Below are 14,769 nucleotides of genomic sequence, written 5' to 3' on the forward strand. Positions count from 1 at the left end.
GGAGCTTTCTCCCATCCACACTATTCCCATGCAAGCATGTGCTCTAGAACAATTCTAGGGCAAAGTCCACAGCCACCTGGAGGGAAAGAGCTCAGCCACGCTCAAAATCTAAGTCCTGGGGGCTGTGTGGTCTAAGAAGAGTTTTAAGCAAGGCCAATAGTCTACAGCTTGTCCAGACATGTTTCTTCAGGTTGGCTCTACCAGAATGTTGTATGGTTGTGGGAGCTAGGAGTACCATAGAGCTAACAGCCAATGATGGAAATGGGAAACAAGGGAGTCAGGAAGCTCAGGGTGCTCATAGCCACTTTAGTCTGTGGTTGCAGAGAGAGCGTGGTGAAGCAGTCCAAGCATCACTACCCTCTTCCTCAGGCACAGCAGCCCTTTCTGTCCCTTGTGCTTGTATGAGCTGCAGAAGTGTGTGTTCCTAGTTCCCAGCCATCAGCTGCCACCTACATCCCAGCACAGCTCTCTGCACAGCTGATTGCTGGAGGCTGTATCTACTGGACCACAGCTCTGGAGCAAAGGGAGGCAATAACATTGCTGTTATTGCAGTGAAAGAGCCAGCAGGTGCCTTAGAGTAACACTTACTGTCAGGCAATTTGTTACTGGTTTTCAATAGGAAACCATCAAATACTTCATACTTAGCAACTTTCTTTTCCAGCTTTTGTTGCCTGCAAAGAAAATCAAGAAATACACAAGACTGTTTTAGATGAGTTAGTTCAAACAGTGAGAATTAAGTATGCTGTTAAAGGTATCTTTGGTGCCAAAGCAGTTTTTAATTGTACTATGTTACACAAAGAGAATTTCCCTGATGTTAGAGGAGTATGTAAAAACAGCTATCCTTAGAGGGGGAAATTTGGCAGTTCTGACAGTTAAGCTTCTCGATGGCTTCCTGAAATAACAGGAATGCTGCTATTCAGAATAGTTAATAGTGGCAAGTATTAACATCCTGAGGTACTAGACATTAAATGAGATCTACTCCAAAATACCGTGTGCAGTGTTCACTAAAGGCAGACTCACACTACACAGGTGCAGGCAGGGAGAGCTGAGCAGAGCAGGGGAACTGAGAGCCTCTCTGGGACAAGTGGAACTTGGCTGGATTAATGCTAGAGAGAAGCCATGAGCCAATTAGAAGAATGTTTGTAATCAGAGGAGAGAGGTCTTGAACAATATTTCAGTGGGTGCATTGGGAGCTGGGGTTACAGCTATGCTGAACACCACCCCTTTGCATACTGTCATTGGAAGTTACAGCCTCTTGAAAGCCCTCTAATGCTGGAGGTGCCTAAATCACTTAGCACTCTCCCAACATTGAGAGTTTCCTGGGAGCTGCAAGCTCTGTATTGCCAGATGCCCAGAACTGCTCAGGTGGAGCAGCTTCTTGCTTGGCTCACTCTTGAGCCCCTCTAGAAGTGGCTGTCACTAGCTGATGTCCTGGGGGTTAAACCTGGAGGGCTCCTCACTTGGAGTTGCAGCATTTCTCAAGCCTGTTAATAGTAATGATATGTGGTGCATCATCATGGCATACAATCACACGGCTGTGCTTGGTAGTGCATGACAGCAAAGATGAGAAAGGGCTGTATTGAGACAAATAAAATAGTCTCTTTCTGGCATCAGTGTTTTGGCGCCATAGGGGTTTTTGTCTGTTTACAGAGGTGACTGTACTTTGAAATGCTCTGTGTACAAAATGGATAGGTATTTTATAAATATATATATATGTGGGCAGGGCTCCTTATGAGGACAATGTGGACTAAATGAAGACGGAAAGAATATAAAACAGGCCCGTCCAGCTTCTTGACAAGTTGGTGCAATGATTATACTTTAGTACTGTGCTCGGGCTGGACAGCAAATACATTGTGTTACATTGCTCAGTGAAGAAATGCAGAAAGGCATTCAAGAGACAGGTAGGTTTTCCAACAGGAAGATTCAATATATCACACTTCTCTTTTAAGTTTAACATCAATGTTTAACTCCAAAGATTTGAAGTTTATAAATCTGTGAGCCCAGATCCTCATAGGCAAGATTGACATATGTTTATCAGTATAATTCCAAGTGTGATGGTCTCTTGAATGGATCCTTCTGCACAGATGGATGCTAAACAGCTCCTGAAGATTTTCTTCAGATGGAATGTTTTCCCTGCCACCCCTGAAGAGATTAGTTCATTGGATACAACTATTGGAACCTTGAAGAATGTACCTGGTCTCATAGGTTTCACAAATTGGGAAACAAGCTATGGTCCCAGCTACTTATTTTCCACTGGGCACTTGATAAGCCTGCAAATGTGGGATGTAAAATGAGGCTTCTTTTCCAGGGTTAGTCCCAATCTTTTAAGTGATCTTATGCATTTGGTTTATTGATGGTCATAAATGTTGGAAGCCTAGAGTGTTTTTTTCTGGGGGTGGAGGTCTTTGAGGACAAACTGCAAGAGAATGGTCTTGAAATGTGCAAAATTAATGGGCATGCCTGGTATGTTGCCCATTCTTTTGAAGAGATATTCTATTGGAGGGAAATGCTGCCAACACATGTGGGAAGGACTGTACCCCTTGGATCTTTTGCACCATTTTGAGAAGGCTAATGAGCAAGTCAGCTACATGTAGGCATCTAAACAAGTAGGTCTGGGCAGCAATTTAGATAAAGCAGGTCGATGCATGTATGTGTCACAGCTCTGCAGCATGTAAATAGGTACTACAATGGGGAGCACATTACAGTTGAGGGATGCATCAGATAGGCTCACACTTCAGCAGCTGCTGCACAAACTCAGTTTCCCAGATCTGTTTTAGGCTTTTTGGGGCCTGAGCCAACCAGCTGTGCACATGTGTGTCATATTATGCATGGTGCTGTTCTGTAATTTTATTTTTCATTGCTCCATATTATCTGCTATAGATTTTAATTTTGCAATGAGGAATCGTCTCATTGACTTATACAATCTCTCTTTCCCATTTTGCAGGACAGATTGAAGTTTGGTCAATAACTACTGACTTCATTCCAGTTTGGTCTTATTTACTGTGATGCCACCCTTAAATGCACAGCACTGCGACTCCATCAGCTTCTCTGGTACTGAACCAATACACCTGAGCATACCACTAAATGAGTATTGGTTCCCATGCTTTGTTATACAGTTGTGATGCAGAGCAGAAACAAACTGATTCTGAGGCCAAACATGTGGTATGGATTGTGGTTACAAAGATCAGTGATGAGGACAGCACCTTCAAATTACTCCAGTGGTTTATGATAAATCTTCCCCTTTTTTTCCCCCTTAAAAAATATTTTAAAATAAAATTATTATGAAACACTCCATTCCCATTCACATCCTGAGCAGGGAACCAATAGCCAGAGACGTTTCATAAGACTGCTGAAAATTCACACTATCCATCACTTTTTTTGTGATAGGAGTGTTTTGGCTTTTGCCAGACACTAATGTGCCTAAAGCTCTGCTGGTCCACATGCTGCACAGCCTGCCCCAGTGAGTATGTGGGCACCTGCACTGAGAGTTCCTGCCTACAGAAGTGAAACCTTGATGAATGTATGAGGTTTGGAGCTTTTCTTCTTTGACTGTGTTTTAAAGCTAACCACAGTTTCCTGTGCAACCTGAACTTGGTGTTCTCAGCATGCCCCAATGTCATTTCTGTGGGATTCGATGTGTCAAAAGCTAAATTGGTGTGTGAAGCCTGCCTTACCCTAGTGACTGGCTCACAGTGCCAACATCCACCAGTGATGGAGGTCCCTGCTCCTTGTATTCAAAACCACATGTGGGTCCCTGCTGGTACACAGCAAGAGGTTGTCAGAAGGCTGACAACAATAGCACAGAAATGTGCTATTTGTGGCTCTGGGACACGTTGCTTCAAAATGTCACGGAGATAAAAAATCTAGCAAGATTCAAATTTGGGTTCAGTGTTACATGAAAACAGAACTGTTGAGAAGTAAATAATCAGAAAAATATTTCTAATGGTTGCAAAATGCCAAGTATTGAAGGTTTAAACCAGTCTCTATGAGCTGGCAGGATATCTTTGAAGAGGACTATTTATCCTGACAGAAGTTTCTTGCAAATGCTCCTAAACCACCACTGCCGGAGTCAGCCCATGGAGTCTTCTTAAGCTGACCACTGGCCTGATTGATTTTTAGGTATGAAACAACAGAAAGTAAGATTATGTCAGAGATTAATCCATGATCTATAACTGTGACCACAACTAATGTGACAGACATGATGTACAGTCACAACCGAGAAAGCAAAACCATTTTTATGAAAAACAGAACATGCCAACCAAGAAATGACTCAGTCTTTGCAGCATTTCTGTAACAATATTTTTTACATTCTGCATGTACCCACTTACACTCATATATAGTGCAAGCAGCTTGAGATGTCTAAACTTGTCTCACAATCTCAGGTCAAAAGGGAATCACTCATCAAAGGGAAAAAATAGTAAAAATGACATACACACTATTGAAAGGTATTGTGCTGGCATGATGTCACAGCAAAGTCTTTTGGTATCTGGACAGCAAGCACAAAGTGGATGGATAGATTTCTCTACATTGACATGGTAATGTTGTCCCCTCTCTGTAGTCCCAAAAGACTGTCCCACCTGAGGGTGAGAATTTTTTTGCTAAGAAGACCTGGCAGTACCCACTGTAATCCATGATGTGTTTGACCATCCTGCCCCTATACCCAGGCCAAGCCTGAATGTGCTAAATAGCATCAGCTATTGGGCAACTCTCAGGTATCAGCCCCCTTCTTTTGGGCTGGACCAGCTTTAGCCTAATGACCCAAGGAGCTGTTAGTATCCTATTTCTAGTGCTTTGAAACAAAGCTCTCTCCTTGCTCAGCTGCCTCAGAAGCACTGGTTCCCCTCAGCAGTGCTGCACACTGCTTTGGTGCTCTCAAGAGCACCCTGATAACAAGCTGATTTGCGCATTATAGCTGGTGGCCCCTCCTTTTGATGGCCAGCAGCATTCTGCGTTTTCTGACTAATCCCAGTGACCTTCCCCCTGCCAAGCTGTAGCTCTGAGGACACTGGTGGACAGAGACTGTGCACCAGCTGGGAACCTATGGACCTGTGTGGGATATTTTCACAGCAAGGAGCCATGGAGTCTGCCAGCTCCTTGCACCAGAGGAGAGCTCAGCATTAATGGCTATCACCCACATGTGGATGGAGCACCTGTAGATCCCCACCATCCACGGCATGATAGAAACACCCTAACCTTTCCTTATCAGCAGTGGGGGTCTAGATAAATGCCAAAGGACAGAAGCACAGCAGCAGGTCAAATGGAGAAAATACATCTTGTTTATTGTTACAGATCAGTAACAACAAGGCAGCTTGGCTGAAGTTCAGCTCTTCACTCTAGACTTCACCTGTGCTGTTGTGCTTGCTCTCATCTTACTTGTAAATGTGTTAAACAGATTTTCCATCTCCCTTTGTGGCTTTGACACTTGTAAAACAGTGGAGCTTTTTTCCTGAGCTCAGGTTTTCCCTGGAGCTATGATTTCCAAAAACAGCTCTGGAAGCTAACGATGCTTAGTTTGAAGACCTGTGTCTCCCTGCCTCAGCCATCCTGGCTGGTGTCATCCAGCTTTGTTGTAGCTGAGAAAACCCTGTATGTAGCAAGATAATTCGTACCTCGGCAAGAATCTGTCCTTTTCTAGGCTTAGGGTGGGAGTTTTAGCAGCCATTTAACTCTGCTTTTGAGGAATCAGAGATCTCTTAATTTGGTGGTAAAAAACTCTAAAATTGTTTTCACAGTCACACCAATTTTTAAGATAATTTAGACTGTCACACATATATTGCTGTGGGACAGTAATTACTACTTGATACAAAACAAAAAGATAGAACAAATACAGAAAAAGAATGGTTTTTTTTCTGTCTTCTTACTCCTGGCATCCAGTGATATATCTTCCCTCAGGATATTTGTGACTCTTATTATTGTACTGACTGCTTACCAGCTCAGTAGATAGAGTCCAGAAGCCTGCTGAATTAGGTATGTGTATGGTTATTTTTAACTGAGTTGAACATTACACGTTTGTATGGCATGTTGTGCAGCAGATATACACTGGTATCATGACATTCTGTCCAGACACTTGTCCTAAATTTCAATCTAAATTTAACCTGATAGATGTAGAGCATAATAATTAAATGTCAGCCCTGCAAAACAAACCTATTGCATTATGATTTGAACTTAAAGGAGGCATAAACCTCTGGTCCTCTCTTATTCATGCTCAAAGCAGTCAGTGCAGAACAACAAAGCTTTCGCAGTGGCAGTGTAAATAATGGTTCGTTTGACTAGGGCTTCAGATACTGTATTTATTACATATAATTTGACCGCACAGCAAAACAGCACTGGCTAAATAGAGTTGATAGTGCAGTGTCCTTTTGCACAGTCCATTCTAGTTCTTTTGCTGCTCTTGTCTGCACAGCAGCTGATGATATCCCAGGCCTGGCCAGCTCATTTGCAGGAGGAGGCCAGCATGGCATGGCAGGAGTCAGCATGGATCGCAACTTGTCCCCCTGCTTTGACTTTCTGAGCCCTGTGGCAGCAAATCCACATCCAGTTATAGTGGCCAGAAGCCACTTTCAGCATTCATCCCATGCCAGAATGGAGCCCATGTCTCAGGAAACAAACCCAACCACTTCTCCCTGGGGCTGTGCACAGGAAGGTCCTACTCTGCCTTGCCACTCTGGTAGCACCTACTAGCATAATTTCAACTCCAGGTATAGAGGTATGTAGAAAGTCATAATTCCTTGAACTTCATTGTGCTCCAAGTAATGGTCATTTCACAAGCCGCTTAATTTTGGCAGGGGCATCTTTTATTTTTTGAGGCTTGTTTATCTGTGGCAATAGTAAGGCAAAACAGATCACTATCTAGAAAGCAATGCAACAGATCTTACTGCAAACAGCAGGCCCGACATTTAGAAACAAATCAGTCTTAAGGAATTAGAGGGTATCAGAGAAATGCATCAAAAACGATTTTGTTCATAAATTAGCCTAAGGGATTGAGTGGAGAGATAAACACCCCTTGTATATTTCCAAAGATGGCTTTAATAAAACTGTGGAAAGGTTGTTTCCCATCAGAACTTATTTCACTTTTCTATCATTGTTGTTTTGGAGCTGCTGTTTTTCCCAGGATATTTTCTATTCACAGAAGCTCGTGTCTCCTGTTGCCACTCTCATCCTCATGCTCCCCTGCAAAAGCCTTGGAGCAACCAAGGGCTGCAGCAGCTTCTCTGAATTTTGTGGATTTTGTAAAAATCAAGAAAAAGAGGAATCTTTAATTAGAATTCTTACTAGCATATATTATAGCATAAGATAAATAATATTTACATTGCAAAATGTAGCTAAGTGATAATATTTATGCTTCTCCTCTTTCTCCAAAGAACGTGTATATGTTTGTACAGTCTTTGGGCTGTATTCACTTCATATTAGCATTTCATGTTCTCTTTGACTGATTCCTCTTTCAGTTTGAGTCAGTGGATGGAACCTTATTATGAGATTTGCAGAAAGGCAGTGACTGCAGTAGCTGTGCCCTCTTCCAAAGCTCACTGTAAGGGCAGGTCTGAGTTGAGTCACCTGAAATGTGGCTTAGGATCTGAATACTGTGTCATCCCCTTTGTGCTCCTGTTATATTTCCAAAGGAGAGAGGACTCCATTTTGATTGTATCTGAAAGATAAACATTTTCTGTGAGGAACCACTGTGCAGAGGTGGAAGTCATACACTGAGAGGCAGTCCATCCTGATTTGGGTCATGAGTCAGCAGCCATTAGTGGGATGAATTCCTCCTTAAGAGGGAATTATGTTCTTAGTAGAGACATCACAAGACACCTACATATTTCCAGCACTGAACTACTTGGGCAGCAGAGTCAGCAAGAAATAATGTATATTGTACTCCTTACTCCTGGGCACGTGTGACATCCTGCACCTTTTCCCATACAAGTGCCTCTGGCTCCTTGCCTCTCTCAGAGTACTGTGGCCAAAATAATTATTAGTTCTTGCAAAGGAAATTGAAACCATCTTGTCCTGTGGGAGTTTCTATCTTCTCATTTGAACATGGGTTGTGTAGCAGGAGGCACAGGAGAGTTGCTTTTGGTTCTGGTGTTTGTGTTTCATTTTGGGAGCATCTGATGGAAGCAGAATATGATGGCAAAAGTACAGAGATATGTGCCATAGGTCTGTGCTCTTAGTGAAATATGCCACAAAACATCTTGCTGTCCTTCTGCAACAGAGAAGTTCAGATGACATGCAACTAACAAGAGAAGAGCTTCAGGTTAATTGGTGCACAAAGCAGTACGCTGTTCTGTGGCAGAGTATCGTGAGGATTTTCTGTCCAGGGACTGTTACTGTCACAATTAATCAGTATTTTCTTCCTTTCAGAACAGCCATGCTTGAACCAAGTGTTTGGATTCTGTAGAGTTAGTTATCACTGATAGTTACATAGGCTATGGATGAAAAATATAGTTTGTGCTAATGGTCATTCTCACCTGCATTTCATCATGTGAGGGCATATTTATGGCAGCTTGACATAGAATGAGTCTGTAACAAGCTTATCAGTCTCCCGGGTGCACAAATTAATTTATTTTTTTCACCAGTCTCAGTTGCTTGATTCAGTTGTGCAGCTTAGTAGAGCTGAGGGGCCTCTTAATTCAGCTAACGGAGGTAGAGACTGTGAAAAAAATCCAAACATGAAGGAAACGTTAAATGTTCTTTCCTAACATGGCTTCTGCTGGCTATTTTGGGGAAACACGAAGAATAAAGTGAATCTTGCTGTTCATTTCACCATCTGTTGTTTTCACATGTTCATCCTTCTTTGTCTTCTCTCATATTCAAATATCTTTTATCATGACCTGTTTGTGAGACCCTAGTTGATTCCCCATCAGCATGAGTTGGCTGTTTCCATAATTTTCTATTTAAAGAGAAAGCAAACAGATCTAATATGCAGTGTCTGAGTTTGAAATCTGTCCAGAAAATGGTGTAAATTTATGTATTTATTTTTGCAGGTGACATTTTGTAATCTCTTAGAATGTCCTGGGGTTAAGTTGAAAATGCAGATCTATAACTATGCATGCCCCAGGGGAAATATTAGCAAATCTGAAGCAATGCTAATAAATCAAAATGATTGTTATTTTTATGCCTTGGATGTGTTGTAATAAAGATAAAACACTGTTTTGCTGGGAAAAAAAAAATCAGTTCCAAAATGTATGAGTTCATTCCTGTATAGTAATTTTTCTGTACTTAATACTTCAAACTTCTATGAGGTCTTCCTTTGAGTATTTCACAGATACTAATTAAATAAGGTCTTATTTGGCAATGTTTATCCAAGTAGTATTGCTGCCTTCCATCTGCAAGGAATGTTGGACTCTTCTCTGAAGTTAATGCATTTGATTATTTCCACTTCATTACTGAAGAAAATGAGACACAGAGGAGTGAAATGATTAACTTAAGACAAAAGGGAGAGTTGGTGGTATCTGGAAACAGATCTTCTGGAGTCCTGTGCTTTTTCTGGAAAATAGTAAGCAGCATTCATAGGGCCTTAAATACATCAAAGATGCACAGTGTTTTGCAAGGAAACACAGGAATGTGGGAGGGAAGGGAATTGCAGTGTGCTTGGTGTGAATGGCATGGGGAATCACCTGCAACGTTCACAGCTGTGAGACTTTGAGTCTCATATCTTTTTTCTAATCAAATGGTTCATCCTGGGAGACACAGGCTCTCTTGTGTGATCTGCATCATAATTTTGGTATTTTTCCTTGAGTTCAGTGGGACATCAAGCATGCCATGAGGATGCCAAGGGTGTGGATCCAATGAGAGTCTGACAAAAGGCAAGCAGAAGAGTTAAATGTGGGAGTATTTACTCCTGGTTTTAAGCCAAACCTGGTTACAATCTTAAAGTAGTATCAGGGAAAAAAAAGTGCTGGGTGCTGGTTGAAAGTCAGAGATGGTTGGCTGATGTTGTCAAGGGTGTAAGACTTTCACACCATCTTGGTGATGACATCCAGGGCTTCTTTGCCTACTTCAGCAACTGCTGAATGTCCTTAACTTTGGACAAAAAAAAACATCCCTAGCACTAGTTATGAGGAGCAGATGATTTCACAGGCAGCAGGGAAAGGGGACAAGTCACGTGCTGGCCATCCTGTCATGCCAAAGTAAGTTGGATCAAGGAGCAAGCATGGAGAGGGAATGACACTGGTACTGAAAGACCCTACAAGCAAAGCAGGTGAGCTGGAAGGGATCATGTATTAGTAGATGAAACAGTCTTGCTAAATTGGTTCCCTTCAAGATTGGTCTTGTTAAGCCTTAGAGGTGTTTATGCACAAAGGGTGAGTACCGCTAGCCTGAGGCTTGACAAGGTACTTGGAAAGGAAACCAGACCCGTTGCTGTCTAGGACTTATCTTCATATATGCTGTGTTTTGCCATAGGAATCAGTGAAGCAAAAGCTTAGGGAAAAAACAGGCATCATTTCGGTACTGTATTATAGTTTTTCTTCATTCATTATAATAGCTGGACAAATACACAGAAACCTTCCCAAAGTGAATATTATGCCCTTTCCCCAGCTAATCTAAGTGTCTGTTCTGCTGTATGTGCCTATTTTCTTATAGCTCATCGCTGGATGAATGCTATCTCTTCCTTGGCCAGCTTGACCTCTGCTAGATGTGGGGAATATGGCTACCATTTCACATTTATGGCCTCAAGGAGTCTGAGAGAGGGTGTGTTGTTCACATTTATGTGGTATAAGAGTACTAGTAAGCCCTTACAAATACTGCTTGGAATAGGTTTACAGCTGCTTTTGTCATCTTTTGGAATCCTTAAGTCTCAAACTTGCAGACTCAAAAATATACAAACCACTCCCTAAAATATCAGTAAATACCCATGTAATGTTTGGCTGTTTTTGTTTAATAATCAGCAGCTAAAAGAAAAGTAAATGGAGCCCCCTTCTTCCCAAGAAAATAAGACTCTCTAGGACAACTCAAAATTCTATGGCAATATTTTTTTTCTTTCTTTAGGTTCCAGAAACATGGCCATATATGGCCTACTTGTCAGGGACAATAAATAATGATGTAATAGAAAGGTCAGCTTTGTGTCACTTAGCTACAGGATGCTTGATGAAGTGAAGTCCTTCAGATAATGCAACAAAGAAGAACTTTAAGATGGGTAAAAGTTTCTGTCATGCATCTTCAAGCAGGAAATCTGAGATTCAGAACAACTTACATTTTGGCTTGTATTCGCTGATCATGGGGTGATCCAGAAATAAACTCCAGGCTTCAAAGCAAGACTGTTTCAAAACTGTCCTGCAGTTGATTGAAACACCCAGGCAGAGCGGGGAGATGAAAGCCAGAAAGGATATTCTGAATTAAGACTTAATCAAGAAGATAACCCATTTCAACAGTATTATTACCCTTTTATTTCAGAACAAAAAGGTAATGCAAACATGCATGTTTTGAACTTGTTTAGCATTTTCATTCTGTCAGTTTGCTATTTCTATGCAAATATTTATTTGTATAGCAGTTTGTAACCTAACACCATAACACCATGCACCGGTCTTGGGACTTTTTGTGGCTTGCCTTTGGTTTGGGTTTTTTTATTTTTGTTTTTTAAAATGAGCCATGAAACATTTAATGGTTTTAATCAGAACTGTAGCTCTGTCATTTCCTTCTTTTCATTTTACTTGTCCCTAGAATAGCCTGCTCACAAATCATTGTTGTAGTTACAACATGCTAAGGTACAGCTTAGTGTGCAAGGCACAGTGTAAAGGAAAAATGTAACATCAGCAAATGATTTCATTTGTTTACAAATTTCCAGTTAGAATGACATGAAGCCAATATTGCACTGTTTGCTGTGTGCACTAGTGCTTTCTGAGAAACAATAAAAGCTTGCTGGTATATGCGTTTCCAGTAAAGAATTCACTCAGAATCATGATTTGATGGCATCATAACATATGTCAGACTGATAGGTGACCTGTTTTGACGGCTGAGGCTGGACAAGAGAATTTGTTTGCTTGGAGGATTCCTCTGGGAAGCTTGGTTTTGCTCCTTCAGTACTGGGCTAGAACTTGAGCAGCTTGCATAAGCTGTCATTACAAAGTATGTTTGCCTGTTGCTGCAGCCAGACAGCAAGAAGTGTCATTCTTCTGACGCCTCAGCTCTGGCAGATCTGATGGATACGGAAATCTCTGTTTTTAAAAAATCATTTCCTTCCCAGTAGCAGTTATGCAACACAATATCCTTGGAGAATTGCAAAGATTTATCTGGAAACCAACCTAAAATACTGCAAAAATGTGAGTCCTTTAAGTTCTGTAAATTGGTCTGGTTTCCATTGCCAGCAGAAGATCTGGCCTGAAAGGTGCCACTGTGAGAGCTGAAGTGGAAGCTTGGTTTAATGTGAAGGCTTCCAGCCATATTTACCTTCCATCTGTGCATGTTCCTGCTGCTTTCAGAAGTAAAGGCAAACACATAGAAAAGCAAACAACGTATCTGCAGAAACTGGGGCTCAGGCATTCTTTGAAAAAGGCAAATCGAGTAAGCTGCTCCTCTTCTCTCTTGTGCAGTCTCCAAAGACTTGGTTTTGGTTTTAGAAATGTGGTTTATCACACCCTGAGCCATAAATACTGAGGTCCTGTATTGAGTTACAAGCCGACTAGGGTAAACTCAGTGCAAAGGCAGGCAAAGTCTCTGGCACTGCTCCCTCAATGACCTTGTCACTCACCTGCCACCCTCCCGTGACAGCAATAAGTAATTCTGCTAATTCTGCTGCCTTGGTTATACTGGAGGAGGACAGGCAGCCTTGCTAAGCTTTTCTTTAAGGAAGTGCTATCAATGGGGACCAGTTGTTTCAGATGCTAATGGCACTGAATAGTTCAGTTCTGCATGTTCAAAGCCTGCTGTAATCCTTGTTGTTTATTTATGTTGCATCAGGGATCAGAGGCCCATTCTCCTAAACACTGTATGTTGACAGAATTTGTAATCCAAATATAATAGCAATCTACTTGTGTTTGTCTGTGGCTTTTGCCATAATGTGAGTGGTTACTAGTAGTCAACCTGGTGAGTGGTACCTTTGGTTTCAGAGATCTGCCAGGTACATGCTCTGCCCTGCTCAATTAACACAGGGCAGAGCATTGCAGCCTGGTGCTGGAACAAGTATTTCATTTCTAACCCTGTCTTCTGGTCACTGTATGCTGCCAAGTTTCCCCTTATGACACAGGTCTGGTTTCTACATCTAAATAAAAAAACTCTGTCAGAAATGAGGATAACAAAATTAAGATCAGGCCGTATGTGCTAATGACAGTAAATTTAGATCCAGAAGATCCTGTCAGACTGAGCTATTACACGGCAGCACAGGCAGCAGTATCCTAAGATGTGTATCTGCCAAGGGAGATCACTAGTGAAGTGATTCAGAACTAAAGGCAAAGCAATATCTAAGGAATAATACGGGCATTATACCCACAGCTTTAAAAATCAGGTTCTCTTACAGCAGATGGGATGCTGTGTGCTACATGTGTGTGACTCTTGGGCTGCCACAGGAATGCAGGGGACAGCCAAACATTAAAGCCTTCCTCAAAAACCTGAAGTTGGGGTGAACAGTAATCCCAGCATTTAACTCATAGACCTGATTCCAGAACTTTAAACCTACAGTAATCAGGCTTAGAGTAAGCAAATAGATTCAAGGTGCATTTAAAAAGACCACTTTGGCCAGATCTGACTTATCCAAACTGGTTCAACCATTCCTAGCAACAAAGATTGATTTTTTTTCACAACTTCATTACAGAAGGTGGAAAATATTTAACTTATAGCACATTAGTCTACTGGGCTTTCATAAAGTCATGGTTGGCAGTTCACCACTGGCTTCAGATGGGTAACCTTAGGCCTGCTGTGTCAGCTGAGCTAGGGTAGGTCTGGGCAGCTGCAGGGGGATGCCACCAAGCTTAGCTGCAGTGAAAGAGGACTGAACTGAATGAGGCTGTGTTGCATCAGCCTCCGACTGAGGGCATGAGCTCTGCCTGTCACCACAGCTCTGCTGGCTCACTGTGGCTTGCTACAGATATAACTCTAACCAGTGCCTCAGCCCTGTGGCTCTGCAGCTTCAAACAACAGCATCTCCAGGTGGAAGGAAAGGGTGATGGCTCTGCTCTGCTCCACTGGGGTCATCACACAAGGGAGCCAAACTCAGGCACACCACACAGGTCTGACTGAAGAATGGGGTGAAGGAATGGCTTCAAACCCACTAGAACAGTCTCTGCAAGAGTTCAGGGCAGCCAAGGCTGTCCCTGGCTGTCAGGGTGGGCTCAAAAGCTCCTGCAGCCCAGGATGTGACCCTTACACCTTTGCTGGAGTTGTGCCAGTTAGATGAGCAGAACTGAGTGCTTTCTCTATTCTAGGCCCTTCAAATTTTCTCCCTGCAGGATGATTCAGTGGTGAGAGCTGCAGCCAGCACTGTTGTTTCTGCACTCTGTGGGACTCCTGTCAAAATATTTAGCTTATCAAGAATCACCAACATGCAGGGGAGCTTCTCCCTTTTCTCTCTGAGTGGGTAGGACCCAATTAACCCATACAAAGATAAGAGGGTGAAATACAAGTGATCCTCATACTCAGAATCTTCCTTTTTCCTCCATATACCTTAACAAGGTTTGACACAAAAGGAGGAGGGAGGGAAAGATGCCCAGAAATGGCCTTCATACCCAGTTCCACTGGGGATTTGGTGATGCAACTAACCAGTTATCTCCTCTGTGCCAGACTGTGGAGTAGTGATTGCAGTGGTCTCAGGCCTGACTGCCCACAAAGGGAGTCTGACACCAG

Source organism: Melopsittacus undulatus, chromosome 4, assembly GCF_012275295.1.
Source record: "Melopsittacus undulatus isolate bMelUnd1 chromosome 4, bMelUnd1.mat.Z, whole genome shotgun sequence".
Taxonomy (NCBI): domain Eukaryota; kingdom Metazoa; phylum Chordata; class Aves; order Psittaciformes; family Psittaculidae; genus Melopsittacus; species Melopsittacus undulatus.